Genomic DNA, 24,541 nt, shown 5'->3' with positions numbered 1-24,541 from the left:
GGTAGTCATTTGGGTGTATACCAGTTAAACCAATCAGAGTAATATATGCGTTAATCAGCACTATTACATAAAATCAGTTGTTTATAAAATGGACCTCTGCCCTTACCTTTTTGACCATTCTGTAACAGACTGCTGTGATGAATGCTTCCTATTTGGCAGTGCTAAACAGTGAATAAAGGACACAATGAACAGACTTCTTCCCACCTGGTTTCTGAATCAAAGATGTTTTATCAAACTTGTCCTAGTAGAGGATAAGTTCCTTTTTTAAATCAATTCGTTGATTTCTTCCACAAACTTTTAAAGTCTTAGATTTGTTGGGGTGAACTATTAATGTACAAATTACCAAACTAGTAAGATTATCCAAATCTGTTAAGAATTGGAAAACCTGTTTTGATCCATTAGAAATTATTATTATTATTATTATTATTATTATTATTATTATTATTATTACTGCGTTAGATACATTTGTTTCATTTCATGAGACTTTATTATTTTGAAAGCTGAAGTTTCAAGCTGTATTTTCATGTGTGTGTTTTAATTTTATTTCTTTGCTTTGGAAATATTTTAATTGTTTTCTCTTTAATTTCAAGTGTGATACACTGCCATTTTAAAATTTTTCTAGGCAGATGATGTTCCTAGGAGACATTGCTTGGTTGCTATGTAGCACCTGCCAAGAGAAACCATGATTTTTGTCATGAAGACTCACTTTTAAATTCCAGTGCAGTAGCCTTTGTCCAAGATTACGGATTTTACCTGTAATCAAGTGTGGTTCAGTGATTTAGGGTCTGGCATTCAGGTTTACAATTCCCAGCTTTATTGTTTAAACTCTGATCTCTTTGAATAATAGTGCGCTAGTAAATTACTCCTTGTAATTTGCTTCTTACTCCAGTAATGGTTTAGACTTCTGGTGCTCATCATATCTTTAGAATTTTTTCTTCATTACTTTATTAAAAGACGTGCCTACCTCCTGATCTATGGCTAATTACATCTTAGTAGTTGCTCTCTTTCTTGTTTTTCAGCGGGCTATTCAGAGGGGTCAGCTGGAGATTAAAAGGCAGGCAGTTATTGTCCGTACTGCAGTCCCGCTGAGCCACTGTGGGGTTTGTGACTAGCATAACAAAACCAGCTCTGATTTTACACACTTAGACCCCATAGATGTTTTTTTAAGGAAACTGCTGTGTTACTATAGTTACAATTTTTTCAAATCCAGATAGTCATATCATTAACACATGCACCTTTCCAGCTTTAACATGTTAGTCACTGAATGCTGAAAACCTCCTGGGGGTTGGGAATGGTGACTGCTGGGGTACAGAATTAAGTATTGAGCTTTACACTTCCCAGAAGCACTGAAAGCTGTTGGTGCAAACTTCTCACTAGAGACATGAAAAGACTGCTAGCCACTGTGAAATGGCCAAGTAGCAAAATTAGTACTTGTTTTTGTTGTATCTAACAGAGCTCTAACATATTATCCACAATTTGTTGTAATTCCTAATTAAGTAAGCCTCATGAACTTCACAAGAAGCTGTAATGAAAGAAAATACAGATGGAGTCAACCAGCTAATCGGCTTGTTTGTGCGTGTTTTTTACTCAAAGTTATAAAGAAAATGTATTCTGGGGAAAGTAAAGTAGGACAAAGCTGACACTTCTCATACCTGCTGAGGTTTAAAATAACTTGTCCCTAATTGAGATGATTCCTGAAGTGAGAAATTTTAAGAACCAGTCTAAGTTGTTAAATTAATGCATGAAGATTTGTTAGCTACAGAATAGTTCACTGCTTATCAGCAATCAAGCAAAACTGATTATACAGAATATTTAACAGAAATTTTGCTGTAGAGGTGGGTAGTGCTGAACTTCCAAAGCACAGACATAATCAGAGGACACTCTAAAAGTCTGCTGTCATCAATTACCTTTGGCTTTCAAAACACCACTACCACTTCAAAAGCTGAAAATTTCCAGAGGTCATTCTTCTTCTTAAGAAAGGTTTTCCCTTGGTTGCTTTTAAGTGTGGCCTCAGGGGCTCTTCTAGGGCCACTCAGATTACCTTAATTGAAAGCACTATGTTTGAAACTTTTTTTTGAAAAGCAGAATATTACCCATCAAAGGGACTGCCAATTCTAGCATATCTGAAATATCTCACGTTGTCATGTAATTAAAAAATACATTCAGTCATTTTTTCTGTCTTTGTGTAAAACACCTCCAAGTCATTTGCCTTGTTAAAATCACACTGTGGCCTTTGAAAGAATTTTCATCAACGTGGGCATAAAAGAAAAATGGTTTAAGCCATCCACAGCTTGAGTCAATCGTGCTAACTTCTCTTTCAAAGCCATTGGTTTATAGCCTGTTTGCGTTCCTGAGAGCAGCATCTGTGTTCTGATGTAATAAAGTCAATAATTCAATAAATTTTAAAATGGAACTTAAGTATGTTACTTTGTAAAATGGATTGTTTGCAAGATAAAATTGGTATTTAATATTATTCAGTACATTTTAGATACAGTGCTTCATAAAGTATTTCTTTTTGTTTCAGCATTCTTAAAATGCTATTCAAGAAACATAATTATAATGAAATAGCATTAAAACTACTAACATGAGCACAGTGATCAGTGCTATGGCCTTATAGCTTCGGAGTCCTTGCTTCAAATCCTTTTTAAAGTTTCCATGCCCTCTCTTGTTGACAAAACTATCAATGGTAACCTTTAAAGTTATTTTACCTGAACTAAGTTCATTTCTTCCGGACACTTTGATCAATAAATGTGCTGAGTTGTCAGCTGATCACCACTTGGTGCCCATCAACAGTGATGTATTAGGTTGGACCAAATTCAAGTTCTCCACAAGGCTAGTTTTATTCCTTATCCCATTTATAACAAACACACAAAGTTTTGATGAAAATAAACAACATTTAGAGTTGTTTGACAGATTTTATGTCATCAGAACAGAGCAGCAGACAAATGTTCCAAATGTTCTTGAAGGTCTACAACATTAGAATTGTCATGTGATGAAGTTGGAAAATGCTTTTGGTGGTTTGTGCCCAGTAGAAGAATAAACCGTTTCTGTTCCTTGTCCTTTGTCAGTATGTCATAGTACTTTTTGGTGAGACTTATTCCTGGTTCTTTTGTATCGTTCATCATCATCATGCATGGCGACAGTTCACAAAATTTGTTGAAGATGGAATCATCTGTCCACTGTTGTAGTGGTTCCTTGAGAACCACTTTTTCCATAAGAACATCAAAAAAAGATGTTGTTTTTTCTGTTACCACATATTCAGACTGCAGCTGTTCTGATTCATTTGTCAGTATAATACGTTAGGGAATGTCCAGTAACAGTGGCTCCTGCAAGATTTTCACATCTTTTCCTTTGTTTCTTATGAGACTCTGTCATCATAAATGGCTAAAACAGAAACTCCTACTTACTACAAGAATATTCTTGAAACTTCTACCCATACTAGAATGTTCTGGAAACTTCCACTTACTACTACAGGGTGATTCTAATGGGTGGGGCCCCAAGTTATGATATATTACTGTCTTAATAATGGAGCAATCCAAACAAAATAAAAATCACAGTATTCCTGGATAAATGTATGAACGACTGAGGCATAGCGCTCTTTTTGACTTATTTGTGAATGAACTGGATGACCGTGAGATCAGTGAAGGTTATTTCCAGCAAGATATGGCAACCTGCCACAAATCAACTTGCAGCATGGCACAAATAGAATTGTGTTTTGGCAATCAGGTTATTTTAAAGGGACTATGGCCACCACATTCCCTGGACCTAGCACCTCTGGATTTCTTCCTTTAGGGAGTAATGAAATGAAAAGTGTACAAGAAGACGCCTTGTACATTGGAACAATTACATAGAAATATTGAACAAGAAATTGCTACCATCACCCCCTACAATATTTGCGGATACCTTTGGCAATATGGAGCACCATGTCGATTTATATCTGCAAGCAGAAGGTGACATTTCCAACACCGAATGTGATTGGATCGTTTACACATCTATCAAGGTATGCAGTATATTTATTTTGTCTCTATCGTTTCATTATTACGTGAATAACACATCATAACTCGGGGCCCTGCCCATTTGAATCTCCCTGTAGAATGTTATAATAATAACAATAATACATTTTATTTATATAGCACCTTTCCCATGCTCAAGGCGCTTCACAGAGTCTTAGAAAAAAAAAAAAACAGCAGGGTATATGTAACATTGGATACAAATGTTTTCCTGAATAGAACAATGAAACACATAACAAAGCATTAAATAGAATAAAGGACAATAAACCAGAGTAAAATACTAAATTCAGTACTAAAAGAAAAACCTAACAAATAACCTAATTTGTGACATAACAGACACACAAATTATCCTGAGCACCTGGACAGAGAGGTAAACTGAAAGAAAGGGCAGAATGTTAAGTTAATTTAAAGCCTTCCTAAATAGATGTTTTAAGTTGTTTTTTAAAAGAATGAATGGAGTCAGCTGATCTAATTAATTTCGGGATGTCATTCCAAAGTCTGGGTGCTATGAAGCTGAAGGCCCTGTCACCCATAGAGTGTAGGTTAATGTGAGGCACAACAAGATTACCAGAATCAGAGGACCTTAGTAGGTGAACAGGAGCATAGTGATTTAGATGGTCACTGATGTAGTCCAGTGCAAGGCCATTTAAAGCTTTGCAGGTTATTAATAGAATTTTATATTCAATCCTGTAAGACACAGGGAGCCAGTGAAGACGGAGCAGGATGGGTGTGATGTGCTCGCTGCTGCTGGTTCGAGTAAGGACTCTTGCAGCAGAGTTTTGAATCAACTGGAGCTGTCATATAAGATTAGAAGGGGCACCGGCCAGCAGCGAGTTACAGTAATCAATGCAGGATGTGATAAAAGCATGGACAAGTTTCTCAGCATTAGAAAAGGAGAGGAATGAGCAAACACGGGACATGTTACAGAGGTGAAAGCAAGAAAGTTTCTTAATGTGGTTTATGTGGGTCAAATAAGAAAGGGAGAAATCAAAAATGACACCAAGGTTCCTTGCATCAGAAGAAGGTCTGATGAGAACAAAGTCAATAGTGACTGAAAAGGAGTTCATTTTCTCAAGTAGCGCTTTAGTGCCAATTTGCAGGAGTTCAGTTTTGTTGCAATTTAATTTTAAAGAGTTCTGCTCCATCCAGGTTTTAATTTCACTGAGGCAAGTTGTGAGCTGAGAAAACTCTGATGAAGTTCCACTTTTAACATTGAAATAGAATTGAGTGTCATCTGCATAAAAATGGTAACCCAGTCCATAGCTATGAATAATATGGCCTAGGGGAAGCATATAAATACAGAAGAGAAGAGGACCGAGGACAGAGCCCTGAGGAACTCCTTGTGTGACTGGCGCTGAGCTGGATCTGCTGTTGCCAGGACTAACAAACTTTTGCCTATCAGTCAGATAGTACTTGAACCATTGGTGGGCAGTGCCAGAGATACCCAGCATGTTCTCCATTCTGGACAGTAGGATGTCATGTCTGACAGTGTCAAATGCTGCACTGATGTCTAGCAGAATTAATATGCTGGTTTGTCCAGAGTCTGCTGCCATAAGAAAATCATTGGTTATCCGAAGAAGAGCAGTTTCACAGCTGTGCTGCGCCCTGAAACCAGACTGAAGGGGTTCCATCAAATTATTAGAGATTAAGTAATTGGTGACCTGGGAGGCTACAACATGCTCAAGAACGTTTGACAGAAAAGGTAAGTGGGAAATAGAACGAAAATTGTTAAGATCGTCACCATCAAGACCAGACTTTTTTAACATGGGGGTTACAGAAGCAATTTTAAAAGTGGCTGGCACAAACCCAGTGTCGAGGGATGTATTGATTATTGTCATAACAGTCAGGATTATGGCATGAAGGCAGGATATAAGAAGTGTGGTGGAGATGGGGTCCAGTACACAAGTAATTGGCCTCATCTTACAAAGCAGGTCATTAACAAATGCTGTTAAACGTCAAATGTTCTCCGATTGATTTTTTTTTATTGTTTACTAATCACTTAACCAATTAAATGTGAACGTAGTAACAATACACAAAATGTTCAGAATGGATCAGCTTTTAAATGTTTCACAATCAGGCCAAAATTTCACAGGTAAGCAAGCAATTCCTAATCGGCAAAAATAAGCCTTGTGAAGAAATAATTCAACAAACATCAACTCTTTGCATTAGTTTGTGGACCACCCTAGGGAAGTATACAGTTAAGTTAAACAAAAAGGCCTTTTGTTCAGTGTTAGTAGTTGGTTGTCAAGATTTGATGGAGAGTAACTAGTTAGCTAAGAAAGCTGCAGGGGCCAAAATAAAAACTTTGCATGGGAAACATTTGATTAGGTAATGGCTTCAAAAAGGTTCTGGCAAAATACTGAATGACTTATTTTGTGGTCTTTATTAGGGCTGCAGAAAACTTGACCTTGACTATATATATAATAATCAACAAGAACATGTTTAGGCACCCAAAATCCAGAGGACAAGCCTTCCTTGTGGGAAACAATGTAGTGCTGGGTTTAGCTCAACCTTTGTAACTGAATTCATTATGCTGTTATAAAGATCCACAATGGCAAGGCTACAGGGGAAGAAGAAGTACAAACATTGAATTGTCTGGTAATCGTGTAGATGTCATGATTAACCTACCATTTCATAATTGTGTGGAAGGCCATCACAATGCAATGACATTAAAATAGAGGTGTTGTTTTACAAAACATGGAACAAGATGGTGTGGTCCAATTACAAGGGATCACTGCACTGTTCACCTGTGATCAGATCAAAATAAGCCTTTCTTAAATGGCTTGTCATAAACATTCAGACCATATCCCTTACTTGATTTTTCTCAGATGATTTAAGGGCAAAACCAGAATTAAATTTCCAAATGAAACAAAAGTCAAAACCAGAATTTTTTCCTAAAAGATTTTTTTTAGTTTGCTTGAGCATGTCTCTCACAAGATCTTTCTTTTGAATGCTTTAAATTTTGAATGCTACCAAATGCATAATCATCTTTTATATTATGGCCTCCATGTTGTCATCACAAATACAGTATGACACATTCATCACACACCTAGCAAGTACATAGCAACACAGCAAACAAAAGTTAAAAAATGACACCTTCCATAGAACAAACCCACAAAATGGTGGCACCCACAATAAGCAGGTATACAAAATGGTGATGAGATGATGTCATATGAATAAAGATAAAGATATAAACATAGAAAATACAAATTAATAATGTTTCAGAATCAAAAGCAGAAATATAAACAAATTTTCAAAGCAAGAGTTATGTTTGCTACACCAAACATGCATTATTTTTTGTCTTGTTCATGACTTTTATGAACAAAATATTAAGGTGCAGCCAGGTTTTGGAGAGTATAATGTTTAGGAACCTAAGAGCTGCAAATGATTGTCCTTTTGACTACATCATATTGTGCTCTCCAGGGTCCAGTATTGTAATTCATAGATGTCATAGTCTTCTCTTGGAAAAGTGTGCCTCGTTCTCCGCAGGATAGGTATGTGCTTGGTTATTTGTTGTCCCTATACATAATCAGTATGTGTGTAGTCGTGTATGTGAGTGTGACCTGCATTGGATAGGTATTGAATTGAGATTTGCCTTGGGCCTGATGGTCAAGTATCGTAAAATGTTTGGTTGTCTATTTTGGGGACATGGATGGTGGGGAGAACATCACTAGGAAGTGTAAAGAAACAGGATGAACAAACAAAAGATAATGGAAGGAAACATATCAGACCTGCCTGTCCACTTAGTCTCTTGGAAGCTTACATTCTGTAGCAAAATGGCTGGTAAACCAAAGTTTTGTAAGTGGGGGGTTAAGAGATGCTTATGTGGATCACTGCAAGTTGTAATTATTCTGAGAATTTTTTATAATACGGAGAGCAAAAGTGTACACAGTACTTTAGATGAGGCTTCACTAGTGTGTAGCTGAAACAAAACATCCCTTGACCTTGTGCTCCACACATTGTGCTATGTAACCTAACATCTGAGGAGTGTTCTTAATGGCTTATGTATACTGCCTTGATGTCAATAGTGATGAATCCTCAATGACTCCCACATCCATCTCATAACGGGTACTTGCAAGTTTCCAATCTCCTGTTGTGTATTCAAATCTAACATTTTCACTTCCTATGTGTAGTACCTTATAATTTACCCAAAATTGGACCAAGTCTGAGTTCTGTCTAGGTCCACCTGTAATGATTTAGCTGATTCTGTGTTATCTGTCCTTTCACTAGTTTCATAATGTGTGCAGACTTAACTGTCCTTTTAGTTATATTCCTATGCATTTATATATATTGAAACAATCATCGGCCTTGACAGTGACAGTTTAAGCCAATTTTGGACCCATCTATGCCCTGCATCTTGAACTCCCACTTCTTATAATTCGCAAACCTGTCATGTGGGACCATATCAAAGGTCTTCTGAAAATCAAGATAAATAATATCATACTGTATGCACCTCTCTGACAGTAACCATTTGTTGTTTCCTCATAGAATTCCAGGATATTATTTAAACACGATCTTCACCTTCTGATTGCATATTGAGTGCTCACTAAAAAACCTGTAATTGCCAAGTGATGTTTGATCTTTTTCTTAATAATTGCTTGTATTAATTTACCTGTGGTCTACAATTACTGGGATCAGCCCCATTAAACTCCCTTTATAATGGGATGATATTTACAAGCATCCAGTCCTTACAAATTCCCACAGTGTGCAGTGTTTTTTGAAATATACAGTATGTATCAGGGGTTTTATATATGTACTTATTAACTTTCTTATGCACTCTTAAGATAAATGTTTTCTGCCCCCAGTGATTTGTTAGATTTCAGGCACTACTACATGACTAGATGTGTGTAGTTGTTAAATTCCAGAAACTTGCAGTATTCATTTCTGAATGCAGTTTATAATGGAGACAGGTAAGCAAGTCACCTCCATGTAAAGCAAAAAATAAAAAATAATATTTGAGACAGAGCATCTCTTTACCTTTATCTTTCTGACACCTGTAGTTACAAAGTATTTTTAAATCCAAGGCATGCAAATGTACTGCTCAGGACTCCTGACTAAAGCTGGCTTGCGGTATACGATTCTTTAACAAATGTACTGAAATTAAGGAAGTCATGTAAGTAGTTTCCTAACTTCGTACAGTGGTCTCCAAACTCAGGCTTAGGGACCTCCTATGGTTGTAGGTTTTTGTCCCAACCACATTAAAAATCAGTGATAATAATTTAATTAGCTAGTCTTTTTTCGCTTTCTTATTCTACATTCAGAAGGGCAGAGCAGTATGATTTTACATTTAAAAGACATTTAAAAGTAATTCTATTTTTGCTATAGCTTTAAATGCTTAACACGCTTGTTGTTTTCTTTTTATTTTGCACTTTTTTCAGTGTTTTTTGCATCTTTCATTTTATTCTAATAATGACAAGCAGAGAAGACACCCAGGCAAACAACACTGAATGACGAAAGGCTTCAGCTATTTCAGCATCAGAATCACTAATTAGTAAAAAATGAATTAAATAACCTGAACACCTGGACTAACAGAATTAAAATCAGGATGAAAATATTGTTAAAAAAAACTAAGTTTTCCTCATTTAACTGCATAGTACATTTTAATAAAAATTACCAAACTTAGTTTTGTAATTTCTTCATTGACCCCAAAAAATAAAAGAAATAACAGCTCACTTAATTAACCTAGGAGTCCAATTAAAAACAGGAGTTGGTTGAAACAAAAACCTGAAGCCACAGTGGGTCCACATGACTGATCTTGGATTAGAAAAAGCTGCCAACATCAGAAACTACACCAGGTCTACATCTGACAATGCACGAGCTCACCATGGGCCATACAAAGAAACTGAAGTATCACCTTTAGCTGTAGAGCTCACAGTATGCTACACAGGAGAACTGGATGTTTCAGCTCAAAAGTAGAAGGTCAGGAAGCTGCCATATACACCTAGCTCTTACAATGTAGCTAAGGGCACGGAGGTGGAAGGATCTGAGAGGCCACCAGCATGAAAGGTAAAATATAAAGAACTGGGAACCATGGTCTGATTGAGGAGGTGAGTTGTACAATGGCATGGAGGAAAAGAAGCGTGATAAGGGAGACTTTGTGGAGTGTTAGCAAGAGACGGGTACAGCAGTTTGCACTTCCATCTGTTTATGCTTGGTGGATGATATAAATATTTTTTCCTGTTTATATATTTTTTTGCTGTTATGGTTCAGATAATCTTCTTTTTTTATTATCTCTTTTTGGCATTCTAATTCCATTTTTATAGATCCCCCTATACAACTCTCTGTTTTAGAGATCTCTGTATAAAACACTTTTTTTATTGATCATATATAAAATTCAATGGCATTCCCAGTAGCTGCAATAGGATTAGGCTCCCTGGGACTTTATACTGAGTAAAGGAGGTTCAGAGAGTTGACGAACAGATATTTCTTGTAGTAACATATAGCAATCAAAGCAGAGTAAAAAGAATAATTTCTTTTGAACTATAGACTACCGTACATATCAAGGACAGCAAAGAAAAATTGATCTGTTTCAGGTCAAGTCAAGCCTGATTTCAAACTGGAAAGATGTAGTACTAAGCTTACGCTAAAATATGTTTCTTTCACCATGAGACAAGAAAGCTCACTATAAAAAAAACACGCTTTGGACAAGTTAAAATTAAGGACTAATAGAGAGTCGGAGAGAGACAGAAAACAAGATTATCATGAAAGAAGTGAGCTGCCATCTCAAAGAACTGAAAAATATTGTCATCAACAGAAAAGATTATTTCTGCTGTCTAATCGTTCACCATGAGTCAGAAATTATTAAAAGAAGGATACTGTAAGAGTATCCTGTTGAGCAAACTAAAAAAATTACATTTTTTAACTATACTATGATGAACATAAGAACATGATATACACTGTACTACTGTTTATATTTTATGCTGTATGGCCAACTTTTCTAACTGGTGATATAAATATGAAATAAATAGAATATTTCTATCCATCCATCCATGTTCATTACACATTTTTCCAGGGCAGGTTTGCAGGGCAGATAGAGCCCATCCCATCAATCATCAGACGCAAGATAGGAACAACACCTGGAAAGGGTGCCAGCCTGTCACAGGGGAACACACATACCAGGGTCGTCTAATATGCATGTCTCTTTGGACTGTGGGAGAAAACCGCAGCACCCAGAGAAAACTCTCACTAACATCAGAAGAACATGCAAACCTGACACAGGGAGTACCCGGGCATGAACCCCAGTCTCCGTAGGGCGAGGTAGCAGTGCTACTACTGCTCCACTGTGCCACCCTTGTACTTTCTAATCACTCATATTGAATGTATTATGTACGTTATCTTTTGCTTTGTAGGACACACTGGAAAGAGGAATCTGCTAAAAAAAGAATAATAATAAACTCAGTCAAATTCTGGGAGCAAACAAGGTTTGGTTCAGGGTGCAAGCCACATTTACAAAGTATGTATAAGCAGAGGAGTATTAATATTAATCATGGCTGTTAGCATAGAAAATGCACACAGTAGTGCTGCACTTATTAAAACAAAAATGATCATCTGTACATTCTAATAGGTGAATTATTATGCACATGATAAATTTTGTAAAAATTTTAACACAATTATAAAATTTCTGCTATAATAATAACTAATAAAATTACATTTTATTTATATTTCACATTTCTCTAATGTACAGTAACTCTTAATAAGATAAAAAGTGCATTCAATCTAATTCAATTATTTATTCGATCGTTTATTCATCAGGCATTCATTCCAGTCTTTGCAGCAGGTTTTTGTATTTTTAACCTTTTTAGCAACCATAAATGAATGTGTGGATGTTTGAAAGGATATTTAATGCCAGATTTTGACTCTGCCTGTACCAAGAATAATTAATTGCAGCATCATTTAGCAGAAGTTCTGTGCAACCTTTCCTTGTTCTTACACCTATAGCAATATTGTATAAAGAAAATGTATACTGTAGTGAAACATTCATTTACTGTTGATCAGTACAAAATAGATTTAGGTTACAAGTGTTTCACAAAGGTAATGTTTTAACCGCTGCAGTACACTGGTCACCACGTTTCTTATAGGTTTGCAACTCTTTTTATGTACAGCGATAAAGATAACAGATTTAAAAATCTTTTGCTATAATCATGAGGTTCAAGCCTGATTTAACATATTGCAATCATAAGTGAGATATCAGATTCTTCACTAACTTTGAGTAATGCTCTTTAAAAGCAGTCCTCTAACAGTGACAACAAGCACACTGGAAGATTAACAAATACAGTATATGACTCAAGTTCTAAAAATGTTTAACAGAACAACTGGATGTTCAGCATTGGATGAGCCTTCACACTGTGGTCCAGCTGTTCCTAAGGTCAGGCATTCTTCATAATTCAGATTTATCTGAGCTCCTCACCCTTTTTACTTTGTTCTATATTATGTTGTTTGCACTTTTTTTAGGTACAGTCACAGCAAAATAAAACTTGTTGCGCACTACCCAGGTCTCTGAAAATATTTCACTGTTTGGTTTTATTTTCTAACACACAATTGATAGAAGGAAAAAAGGAAGGCAACTTACCAGTCCATCTAGGTTTTCTTCATTTGCTTCAGGAAACAGACCCTGATTATAAAGAAAAAATCCTTCTGTCCCCCTGTGTGGTCAGTGCCTTGATGTAATAGCACCCCTTTCTAACTTTTCACTTGTCTTCCTTCAGTTTGGCTTTTGATCCATTCACAAGCAGACTATATACTGAAGTCATATTCCCCTGAATCCTAAATCAAAAATGATGCTTATTCCATTTGTCTAAGCAACAATGTATCCAGTGTTGAACTTTTTTTTATTCTCTAGTAGAGCCCAACCAAGTTAATGAAATCAGTGAAATTTGCAGTTTCATTTGTATTACTTTCGCATGGTGCTGAGAGTTCCATTCCTTTTCCCTCAGGTCATGTTTCCTCTGATATTATTGACAACTGAGCGATGTTAGTGTTTCATGTGCTTCTAGCCTCTCTGCCTCTCTCTCTCTCTGTCTCTAAACATCCGCTCTCTTTTCTCCTTGAATGATAAGTACCATCTCATATGCAAAATTCCTCCCAATGCTAGCAGCTGCTGGGATTGGCTATGCACCAGACACAGCCTTTACATTCTCCGAGGGTTCTTAAAGAGATCTTACTCTTTTTTTATCACCTTACTACACTTTAGAAGGAGCTTTCATTTGTTTCTGATGTGAAAGCAAATTACACTTTGTATGCCTTACCTGCCAGGAGTTGGGATTATTTGGCAATGTGAAAATTATACCTTTTCTTTAACATAATACTGGAATCTTAAAGTATTCAAAGGAAAATAAATAATTCAGTTAACTTATTAAATTGAAAGCAAACTGAAATGTGACAAATCTGCTGAATTAATAGGTTTACAACATTAGACATGTGAATACTGTATTGGTAATGAAGGATTGTCTGGTTTGCATAGAGCTGCCAAGAAGCAATGGGAATATCTCGGAATGACCTTCAAAAGAAAACCCACAATGTGGTGATGCTAGTTAATATTCCAGTTTAGAAGAAGGGCACCACTAGGGTGTGGTAAGCAATAACAGCATTCCAAGTGATCTAGAACAGAGGTCCTCAATCACAGTCCTGGAGGGCCGCAGTGGCTCAGAACAGGTGGGCACACCTGCACTGCATCCTGGGAGAAAATATACAATAGGCAATGAGAACACTAAAGGGCAGGAAATCCAGCAGGAATGAGGGATAACTGATACTCCTTATAGAGTTAAAGAGAGGATGTAGTGGTGGTCCGAATATGGGATGACATATGGCGCCAGGTGAAACTGGGTCAACTTTTTAGAAGTACAAACTAGCATTTGGCCAATAATATCTTTGGAAATCTTCAATGCTTAATTAAAGGTATTTTGCTAAAGTTAGGTGAACAGGGATTTGCAATATATGTTGGGCTGAATGGCTTATTTTCGCTAAAACTTTTTTAATAAACCTCTAGCCCATTATGTGGTGGGAAAAAATTACCAAGTAGAAGGAATTAGACTTTTTGTCCCTTTCAAGATGAGCAGCTACCTGGGAGTTCGGGCTCTTTAAGAGACACCAAAGGTGTTGGGATTCTTCATTTTTGAATAATAATTTATTATTTTTGTTATTTTTTTTAACATTTTGGATAATTTTTTAAATGTTAATTTTTTGCTTTTTAAACATGTTTAATTCATTTTACTGTTGTTTTAACAACATCATTTTGTGTTCTATTTTTGTTTGCTCACCACCATTTTGTGAGTGTCTTCGCATGCCCAAAGCCTTATTGTGTGAAAGTTGCTGTGCCAGTTACCATGCATTTGACATGTTCAATATTTTAACTTGGAAAAATTAAAAAATCAAATTTGCTTTTCTGATATGTTACTTTAATTGTGAAACATCTGCTGTTAAATTTGTTTTTCAGACCTTTGCTCCAGACCTAAGACCACACGTTTTTGCTCTTCATTTTGGCCTTTTATCAGATCATTTTCCTTCTGTTTACAAACCCCACCTGTTGCTTTAGTATATATCCATTCCATGGTCATTTTCTTTTATTTACCCCTTTAGTGTGCACTCTCTTTTTGAATCATGCTCACAAAAGAAGCCTTAGGTGTTCTGGTGAATTCGAGCCTAATGACAGTGTAGTCAAAGAAATACCATCCTTGATACCACATGTAATTTGAAAGCCTGGCTAGAAGTGACCTGAAAAGGGGATTTAAATGCCAGTTCAAAAGACTGGAAGAGAGTTGGGAAAAGTACTAACTGGCATAAGGAACAGGTCCAGGATTTTGTGAGAAAAATAAGAGGCAGGCAGGTATAAAAAAGGGATTTGGTGATATTTGCATGTCCTCATGAACATAGTTTCAAGAACTGTGAGGTCAGACCCAGATGGACAGCAAGATTCTGTTCATTTTCTGCTTGTTTGACTAATTCCACTCTCCTTATTTGACCTTCCTGTTACTGTTATAATACAGATATTTTTTTATATCTTACTAGCTGTGTAAGCCCGTGCTGTAAAAAGCCCAGAGTCATAGAAACTATTGAAATCGTCAGAAATTTTTTTTAAATGTAGAGATGTCAGGTAATTGAAAGGAACTACCCTGGGCATCTCTCTCCTAGGAGGATTTATTTTGCCGATGTGCTCACATCGCTTGTACATTAGCAGCAGGAGGAAAAGTAAAAGGAATACCGTTTTGCCGATGTTAGCGGCTGAGCAACTTTGTCTTTCTTCTGAGGTTTTGTTTTACTGACGTGCTGGCCTCACTTGTTTTATTAGCGGCTTAGCGAGATTTCTGTTTCCTCAGAGGCAGAGCCGTTACTCCAACGCCACCTCTCACTTCTGAGCCGGACAGACACACATTTCCATGAGTAGATGCTGTCACATACGTGCACATGGGAAACAGCTGAAGGGCCTAAACAATAGTAATTCTATGCCAGACCAGGGGGCGGTGGAGGGTACTGACTATCTCTCTCAGTCCCTTGCAGACCTTTCCCGGGATATCCTGCTTGTTTCTGGCCCTAGTGATGATGTCACTTCTGGGCATGAGGACGCCACTCCCAGTTCCTGCACCGATGACGTCATTTCCCTTCAGTTCTGTTTTGGATTCTGATCTAGGCACATAGTGCTACCATAAAAACAACTTTTGCAGCCGAAAAAATAATATATGGGTGGCTGCCCCAACTCTTTATAATGTTTCCAACTCATTCTTGTGACAATGTTTATATATAAGATGTTTTTTTGGCTCATACTGGGTGATGTTGAAATTTCTTAAAGAAGCTTTCTCTTATTACATTACCTGTCCATTTGTCCATTTCAAGTTCAAGGAAAAGCTAAACCGGCAGCATCAGGTTTAAGTCATGAAGTGGACTTGGACAGGAGTTCATTTCATCGCAAGGCCTACTCACACACACAGCTTCATTTACTCGTGTAGGGTTTATTAAGAGTTGCCAGTTAACCTAATGTATATTTTAGGAGAAAAACACCTTAAAAACCCACACAACCATAAGGAGAACATGCAAATTCAACGCCAAAAGTGACTGGGCTATGAACGTCACTTAAGAATCTGGAGATGTCTAGCAGCATTTGTTTTCAATACATCACTGTGTAGTCCATCCATATTCTAAAGACCTTTATCCATTACAGGGACCCTTTGATTTTGAACCTATAAAGACGGCATCTCTAGGAGATAACTCAGGACAAAACACAGAGCTCAGACACGACCCACAAATATTAATTCTTAACTTATTCTTCCTGCTGCATTGAATAGATTGAAGAATGGGATAGACATCCTGTAGTAAGTTGACACAGCTTCCTTTACTTTATACAGTGTCTTGCTATTAACACTTAAGAAATTTAAATGTGGTCTACATATTCATACCAAGTAGATTTTATTTTAAATAGGTTCTGGATTACCTCAAAAAAGAACAGAGGGCAGAAAATGGATAAACAATGGACAAAAGTGCTGAAGGCTTAAAGCATACGGTATAATGGGCATGTAACAATGATGTCCCAAAATAGGATAATTCGGTGGAGGAAAAAATTCAAAATGCAATTTAGTTTCATTCCTTAAAATTTAAGTAAATGACGTTAAACTAATTGTGTAACTGATTGTGTAAATAGTTAGGTCAAAAATTGTAAGAAACGTAAAATAAATTTGAGCAAAACCTTTTCCATCTAAGATTATTGCCTGGGAGCTACAGTAGCTGCCTTTCTTTGCATATTGGATCATTGCAGATGAGAAATAGCTGTGTTTCAATCTGATGTGGTTTGTTAGACGACATAAACTAGAAGCGTCTTGTAAGGTGAAGAAATTGGATTGTTACACTGTTTAATGGGTTTTCAGTTTTCCTGCTTTTTTCAGAAGTCTAATTGAATTTCATTTGCACAAATTGCACAGAGCAGCGTTCTACATGTGTCAGAATGGTAAGAAACTAATATTGTAAGAAATGTTTTGACAAGGACTGGCCATTTTGTCCAACATAACTGATCATTTCCTATTCACCTAGCTCTAATAACACTACATGACTTGAGAACTTGCATTATATTTCTGCATTTATGTGTGTGGAGAAATACTTCAAATATTGATGTGTAATTTGCTGTTAAGGAGCTTTTACCTGTTGCTCAGTGTTTATTTTGAAGAGGTGATTTCAGTTGTCAGGTTGCCTCTTAACCTCAGTCTGAAAAGATTTAACTCATGCAGTCTTTCCTTAGAGCTCATAGTCCATAGTCCTAGAATAATTTTAGCAGCTCTTCTCTGGACTTTCTCTTTATCAGTATCTCTTATTGTAACACGTACATGAAAATTGCACACAGTATTCCAGAGTTGTGTTGTATAGCTTAAGAATAATCTTCCTTGACTTGTCATCGATAGCACATGCTATGTAAACCCACACCCTACTAGCCTTCTTAATCCGCTCGCCATATACTATAGTGAGAAGTAATGAGTCCAGTAGTACTTTTATAAGCTTAAACCCCTCTCTATCAAAATATACTGATTGTTTTACTTTTTATAATAAACTTAAGTTTCTACACACTTGCATAAATTTGAATTCTGTCAAGGTGCCACCACAATGGCACAGGGCAGTGAGCAACTCCAATCTGGACCTCTCTGAGACTCACATTGGCAGCCATTACATCTGTAAGAGGTAAAAGAGTGATGCAATTGGTGTAAAAACCATACCTGAAGGAAATTTACAATATCTCTCATTACTGCTAAGCCTTGCTCAGGCTCTCCAAGACTAATGGAGAAAACTGATTTAGAAAATGAATGCATTGATATATGTTTACAGTTTTCTTTTTTGATGATATGTAACCTTTACATATTAATAGTGCTATGTTGCATCTTCATAGTCTTCACAGTTCTCTGAGCCAACCTATAAATATGCTCCCAAACTTTGAACTCCCACTCAGTATTGGCAGCTGCAATCACTAGACTCATTACAACTATGAATACAGGCATATTTATTGGAGCTGACTTTCCAGTTTTTTCCTTCCAAGGTGTTTTACTCTAATCATTCTTTGACCCCCTTAACATATTACTAAATTGAAAGGAATCCAAGTCTATCCTAGCAGCACTGCACGCAATATGTGAACCTAAGCTGGAAGACAACGAGTCCTTCAACACACCACCAATGCACATACTAGTCCTCGGTCAGAGATCACAATTAAGCACACATGCATCTTTGGGATGAGGGAGAAAACCAGAGTGCCCAGAAACAAAACCTGTAAGTGAAGAAAGTAGCCAGTCTGAAAGCTAAACAATGGAGCTCTGAAGCAGCAGCATCAAATAGTAAAGTATTCCTTTTAATTATGTTTTGGTTTATTTTGGTTGGGCTTTGCACCCTACTTGCTTTGCTTGCCAACCCCCTGGCCAGTGCTATGTGCTAGCCTTTTTGCGGTTCTGCCGCTCGTGTATGGGGATGTGGATGTGGATGTACAATTTAACAGATTTTAATTTTCATGTGAAGTGTTACATTTGCATCCACACGACATATAACTGCCCATGATTGCATTTAGTTTTATTTCTGTCTATTAAATAAAATGACTTTTCGAATGTTTGGCTCTGAGATTTGTTAATTGTCTTTGCAAAAGCTATTCTAACTGGAAACTGTTAACGTTTTAATATGAATGGCATATCAAGCTGTCTAATGTTATCCGCGGGAGATGTACTACATTACCTTTCTTTGATACATCCTTCTTCCTACAGTAATTCAGCCGGTGGGAGACCGGACGGTGTTAACGGTTGTAGATATTCTTCAGGATATTGTAAGTTGTTTTTCATCTTCCGCACGATCATCACCAACTGTTTCAGCATAGAGTATTGATACGTATTTAACTAATTTGCCATGTAACCAATCAACATTTTTGCTGTTAATTTGTTTCACTTCGTCATTTCTTGGTGCTAGGATTGCATGTGTACTGAATTTTTCTGTTGATAAGACTTCGGGATGAAATTCTTCAATAAGATTTGGACATAATATGTCTTCTTTAATTGGGAACTTATAGTGAGGAAAACATTAAAATTTACGAGCTGAGAGTGCAGGAAGTGTGTCTGACAAAAGCATTCACAAGACTGAGAGGTGAGAGTACCGTGGTCTTGTTTAAAAATGGTTGCTAGGAGGGCATGACTTTTAAAAATATCATGGCAATATTCTAATCAGGGCGGCATGGTGGCGCAGTGGGTAGCGCTGCTGCCTCGCAGTTTGGAGACCTGGGGACCTGGGTTTGCTTCCCGGGTCCTCCCTGCGTGGAGTTTGCATGTTCTACCCATGTCTGCGTGGGTTTCCTCTGGGCGCTCTGGTTTCCTCCCACAGTCCAAAGACATGCAGGTTAGGTGGATTGGAAATTCTAAATTGGCCTTGGTGTGTGGGTGTGTTTGTGTGTGTCCTGTGGTGGGTTGGCACCCCGCCCGGGATTTGTTTCTGCCTTGTGCCCTGTGTTGGCTGGGATTGGCTCCAGCAGACCCTCGTGACCCTGTGTTCGGATTCAGCAGGTTGGATAATGGATGGATGGAATATTCTAATCTCATGGGACTTGAAAAAATCTTTTTCAAAAAGTCACGTCTCTTCTCCTAGAAAGTATTGTCGCGTTTAAAGACTTTTTTATATAAAGAGAGATGTAAAGTTTAGATTACTAATGCTCAATGAGAAGGATACTCTGGCAAGCATAGCCAATCAGGACAGACATCTGGCACTAGGCAGCTGTAGGTTTTGACATCATAAGAAGGAAAACTTGGAGCACTGCTTAAGGTGTTTAAGGTAGAGGAAATCATCGATATTTCCCAGAACACCACAGGCCAAATTATTCTAGTTAATGCTTAAGGTGCTTCATTTGAGTTTGGATCAAACTGGACATGCTGTGGACCATCTGGTCTACTAAAGGGAGCACATAGTCAGGCAGTTCTTATGGAATTATGGCCTATCTGAGGCTGGGTAGACATGCATAAACAACAGGGCACACTGCAGTGAGCTGTAGCGTGGCATTTGCGTAGGCCCAGCTCAACTAGTTTAAAAACCTCCCCATTTCCAATATCAAGGTGAGCCTGAAATCACAAAACAGTAGAGAAGAGAAGTCAGGGACTTAGATAAAAACAACAGAAAAAATGTATCAGGGTATGGGCCAGTGGGGCTTGCTGGAGACAATGTGCCTTGCTATTCCTATTGGGCAGCTATGCTTTTTCTGTTGTTTTCACTCTTTAAGCCTTTTCTTCTGTATCCATCCATATGTTGTAAAAAAATAAAATCCAGCATTATTGGTACCTTAAGTTCCATTAGTGAAAAGAAATGTAATGGGGTTTCTTCTTTTTAAAGCCAGACGGCTGGTGGTAACCCATATCCTTGAAGCTGTTATCCAAATACTACATAATGTATACTTTTACTCCCATTGATTTCTAAAAATATTGTTTCTTTGATTTAGATGACTATACATTGATCAGCCAAAAACATTACAACCAGTGGTAGGTGAAGTGAATAACATTGATTGTCTTGTTACAAAGGCATTTGTCAAGGCCTGGGATAATTTAGGCAGCATGTGAACAGTCAGTTCTTGAAGGTGATGTGTTGGAAGCAGGAAAAAAATGGGCAAGCTTAGGAATCTGAGCAACTAAGACAAGGGCCAAATTATGACGGCTAGACACCTGGGTCACAGAATCTCCAAAACGGCAGGTCTTATGAGGTGTCCCCAGTATGCAGTGGTTAATACCTACCAAAAGTGGTCCAAGGAAGGGTAACTGATGAACCAGCAACAAGGTCATGGGCACCCAAGGCTTATTGCTGCACGAGGGGAGTGAAGGCAAGCCCATCTGTTTTGATCCTACAGAGGAGCTACTGTAATACCAATTGACTGTGATTTGTTTTGCTATTTTAAGTTAATTTTGTTATGTATTTAGGCCATTGTATGTCTCTGTTATGTAATGGCTGCCAAAGGCAGCTATTAGTTGAAATATCACAGATCTGTATATGGCCATTGTAAGGTCTCTCAAGGTTTAAAATATTTGTATTTTAATTATTTGGCTGATGCCTTGGAACATTTGAGATTCACTTGATTACATTTCTTTTTTCAGTTGGAGCACAGGCAGATGAAGTGACTCACTCATGGACACACAGTGTGAGTAGTAGGATTTTAACCCAAAACCTCTGAAATATCTGATGTGGAAAACCATAACAGAGCATATTTTCAATGCAAACAGATTATCAACTTTCTACAACCTGTTGTGCATCTTGTGGCATATCATGCGTTTTTAGTGGTTGAGATTCTGTGCTCAAAGTAACTGGAGCATCCTCCATCCCATAATATACTTGCATATCATAGGTCACAATATGCAATTTATAGACTCTGTTTACACTGTTCATACCCAAGTGACTGGCATAAGTGTGTGGGAACACTTTAGTTCTAAGTATAGTGGGAATAAACATTTTCAACCTTTGAAGATGATGCTGCTCATCTGTGACAACTTGTATCTATGATTCTAGAGTTCTGATATGCTCCCAGGGCACTGTTTCTCGCCTCAGGCAAGACATTTTTTACACTTTCCCTCAGTGTGTGTGAACTGTGCATCATTTTCAGTGTCTACTTGGATTTCCTTGAGCTTCAAATCAGTCACAGGCCGGCTGATGTACATGTGCGGAGGCTGTTGTCTTGGAATGACAGTGACTTTCTGAACAGTGGGTCTACCTGTTTGGCATATAACCGTGAGAGTGGAACAATCCGATAAAATCTAGACAGCTTGAAAATTATGAATTTGAGAAGTATGTGGCCTCACTCGGTAATAAACATGACTAAAAATGGTAAAGCTTGAACAGATACCACTTACTTGTCAGTGTGTCCAATGAGTTCACATCAGTAAGAGGTCTGGATTTGTAACCAAATGATTTTTCTTAAACAGCAGAGTAGCCCGTAACACCAGAAACTATGGCATCCACATAACGTCTAAAACTAAACCTATATGAGACCTGAATCTTGTGTAACAACCTATTTTGAAATAGGTTAATGGTGCCCTTTTTGAAAAGTAACTAAACCTGTTTGAATTTTTATATGCATATATAAATATATTTGTGTTTTTATGTTGTTGTTTTTTAAGCAGAAAACTGTCTAAATATATAACTGAGTAATCAAACATAAGTGTAAAATAAAAGAAAATAATAAAATCTACATATGATATTGTATATTATTAGGTATACAGCTGTTTGTGTTACTAGTTGCCTATAAATTATTCATTCATTATTGTTTATTCATTGTTTAGAGTTAAAGTCTAGATGTAGCATAAATGTTTTAAAGCACATTATATAACATATTCAGCTCTATTTTTAGAAGGATGCTATTTTCTTTTAGCTTCTGCATGTTATGACAGAAATGTTTATTAATTTTAATAAAACTCGGACACAGTAAATTCACAGAGGATTAAAGTGACATCAGTAGTTTGAAAATTTACAGAACTCAATGTCCTATAAATGTTCTCAAAAAATTATCCGAGATAAAAAGAAATTTGCATGGGGGTAAATTACATTGATGTCAGCAGTGATTCTAAAACCACCTATTAATGGAGACACTTAAAGTAGTTTAAACTATGCAGAAATACTTAGCAACTGACGGAGCATCTATAATATAGAAAATTACATTTTTTGTACTCCATTACGATCCAATGTACTGCTGTTTGATGTGCCATGGAATTAAGTATTTTAGTGAGTATTAACATGAGCAAGAATGACTGACAATGTACAGTTATAAATGTGCCTGTTTAATAAGGAATCTTATTGTACGAAATATCATATCCGCAGTCTTGCCAGCAATATGTAAAAATGAATTAAATCAACTTATAAATCACCAAAAAAAAACAATTCACCTGCAAGAAGGAGAGCAGTTCACTAAAGCACCAATAAATTACAATCCCTGTCAGAACAGAACTAGATAACATAAAGATAATCTTCAAAAGCATGTCTCAAGACACATTGTGTGCAGCAATGATCAGCCAGCTAAAAATACCAGAAGTAAGGCTTGAAAAGTAAATATTTTTTGCCTGACTGGATGAACCTGGGAAGTTGGGAATTGATTAGCACTTCTGCCTACCTCACAGGTCCAGGGGCCTTAAATACTCACTTTAAGACGTTTGCATATTTATTTTCCCTCATTCCAAATATTTGTTTTCATATTCTAATGTATTTTTTATTATTTTTTGTCATTATTCACTATCTTTTAAAATGTTCCTCAATACCATATGTTTTCTGGGTGAGGCTCTTGGAGGCAGAGCTGCCTTGTCATCACCACTTCTGGGTCCAAAACCATTTGAATAACATTTTACTGTCCCAACTTTCAGCTATTGGTATCTCTGGTGCTGCTCTTTCTTGGTTCACATCATACCTCAGTGATCGCTAGTACTACGTCTTCATTAGCTTCTTACTTTTCAATCACAAATTTACTCAATAGCACAGACCGCTTTTTTTCATCGTCGCAACATTGCTCATCTGCATTCTCTCCTCAGTGTGAAAGATACTGAAACACTCATTCATGCTTCTTTCATCACTACCCATCTGGACTATTGCAATGCTTTGTTTTATGGACTCCCGACTAAATATATCAATAGATTACAGTATGTTCAGAATTCTCCTGCTCATCTACTTACACACACTAAAAATCTGCTCACATCACTCCTGTCCTCTATGATTGACATTGGTTACCAGTTTCTTCAAGAATCAAATATAAAATTATTCTTCTCACCTTTAAAGCCCTTCATGGTTTATCCCCTAATTATCTGTCTGAGCTGCTGCTTCCTTACACTCCTGCTCGTGCATTAAGATCATTGGATGCTAACTTACTAACTGTACCTAAACACAAGTTAGTAACTATGGGGGGCAGAGCTTTCAATGTGATAGTCCCTAAAATTTTTAATTTTCTCCCTCTCAGCCTTCGCGAGGAAAAATCTACTATTTTCAATGAGTATTATTCTTTTTCTTGTATGTAATTTCTACTGTCTTGTTAATGTGTTTATTGAATTGTAAAGTGTCCTTGAGTGTTTGAAAGGTGCTACATAAATAACACTTATCATTATTATTATTATTTGCCAGCTAGTTAATTTGGATTTTCTGTGGGGGTTGATTGAGTCAGTCCTGCAGAGAATCACTTGCCAAACTGGTTTTAGGCATTTCTCCCAACTCTGTCATAAAATTATGAAGACTCAATCCTAAAATTGGGGTGGTTAGCCAAATATCAAACCACAGCTGTTCATATCAATGATATAATATAAATAATTCATTGCTTTGTTTAAGTTACAAATAAAGACATGCAAAATATTTATCAAGTTGCATACAAAATTTCACACCACAACAGTACTAATGTTTCGGCGAGGGTGGTGCGGTGTCAGAGTGAGTTCCTGCCATGCTTTTGTGATAAACTTCTCTATGTTAAATGCTACATCAATAGCAAATGGGTGGACTGCAACACAATACTGTTAATATATTTAGAATGCCTCAGTTTTGCAAAGTTTTTAATAGGATTGTGACGTGATCCGGCACAGGGTTTATTTTAACAA

General features: G+C 37.0%; 1 protein-coding gene across 1 annotated transcript in view; it reads right to left on the bottom strand.

Moving 5' to 3' along the window:
• The window catches only part of drd4-rs (dopamine receptor D4 related sequence), a 136,131-nt gene extending 123,118 nt beyond the window's left edge, over nucleotides 1–13,013 (bottom strand). The window contains exon 1 of the mRNA XM_028811675.2: nucleotides 12,580–13,013. The gene's annotated coding sequence lies outside the window, so the exon portion shown is untranslated. The remainder of the gene's footprint in view (nucleotides 1–12,579) is intronic.
• Between the last annotated feature and the right edge of the window lie 11,528 nt (nucleotides 13,014–24,541).

The sequence above is a fragment of the Erpetoichthys calabaricus genome, chromosome 1 (genome assembly GCF_900747795.2).
Source record: "Erpetoichthys calabaricus chromosome 1, fErpCal1.3, whole genome shotgun sequence".
NCBI lineage: Eukaryota > Metazoa > Chordata > Cladistia > Polypteriformes > Polypteridae > Erpetoichthys > Erpetoichthys calabaricus.
Note: the sequence above shows the minus strand (reverse complement) of the source record. Positions and strands in the feature narration are given on the sequence as shown.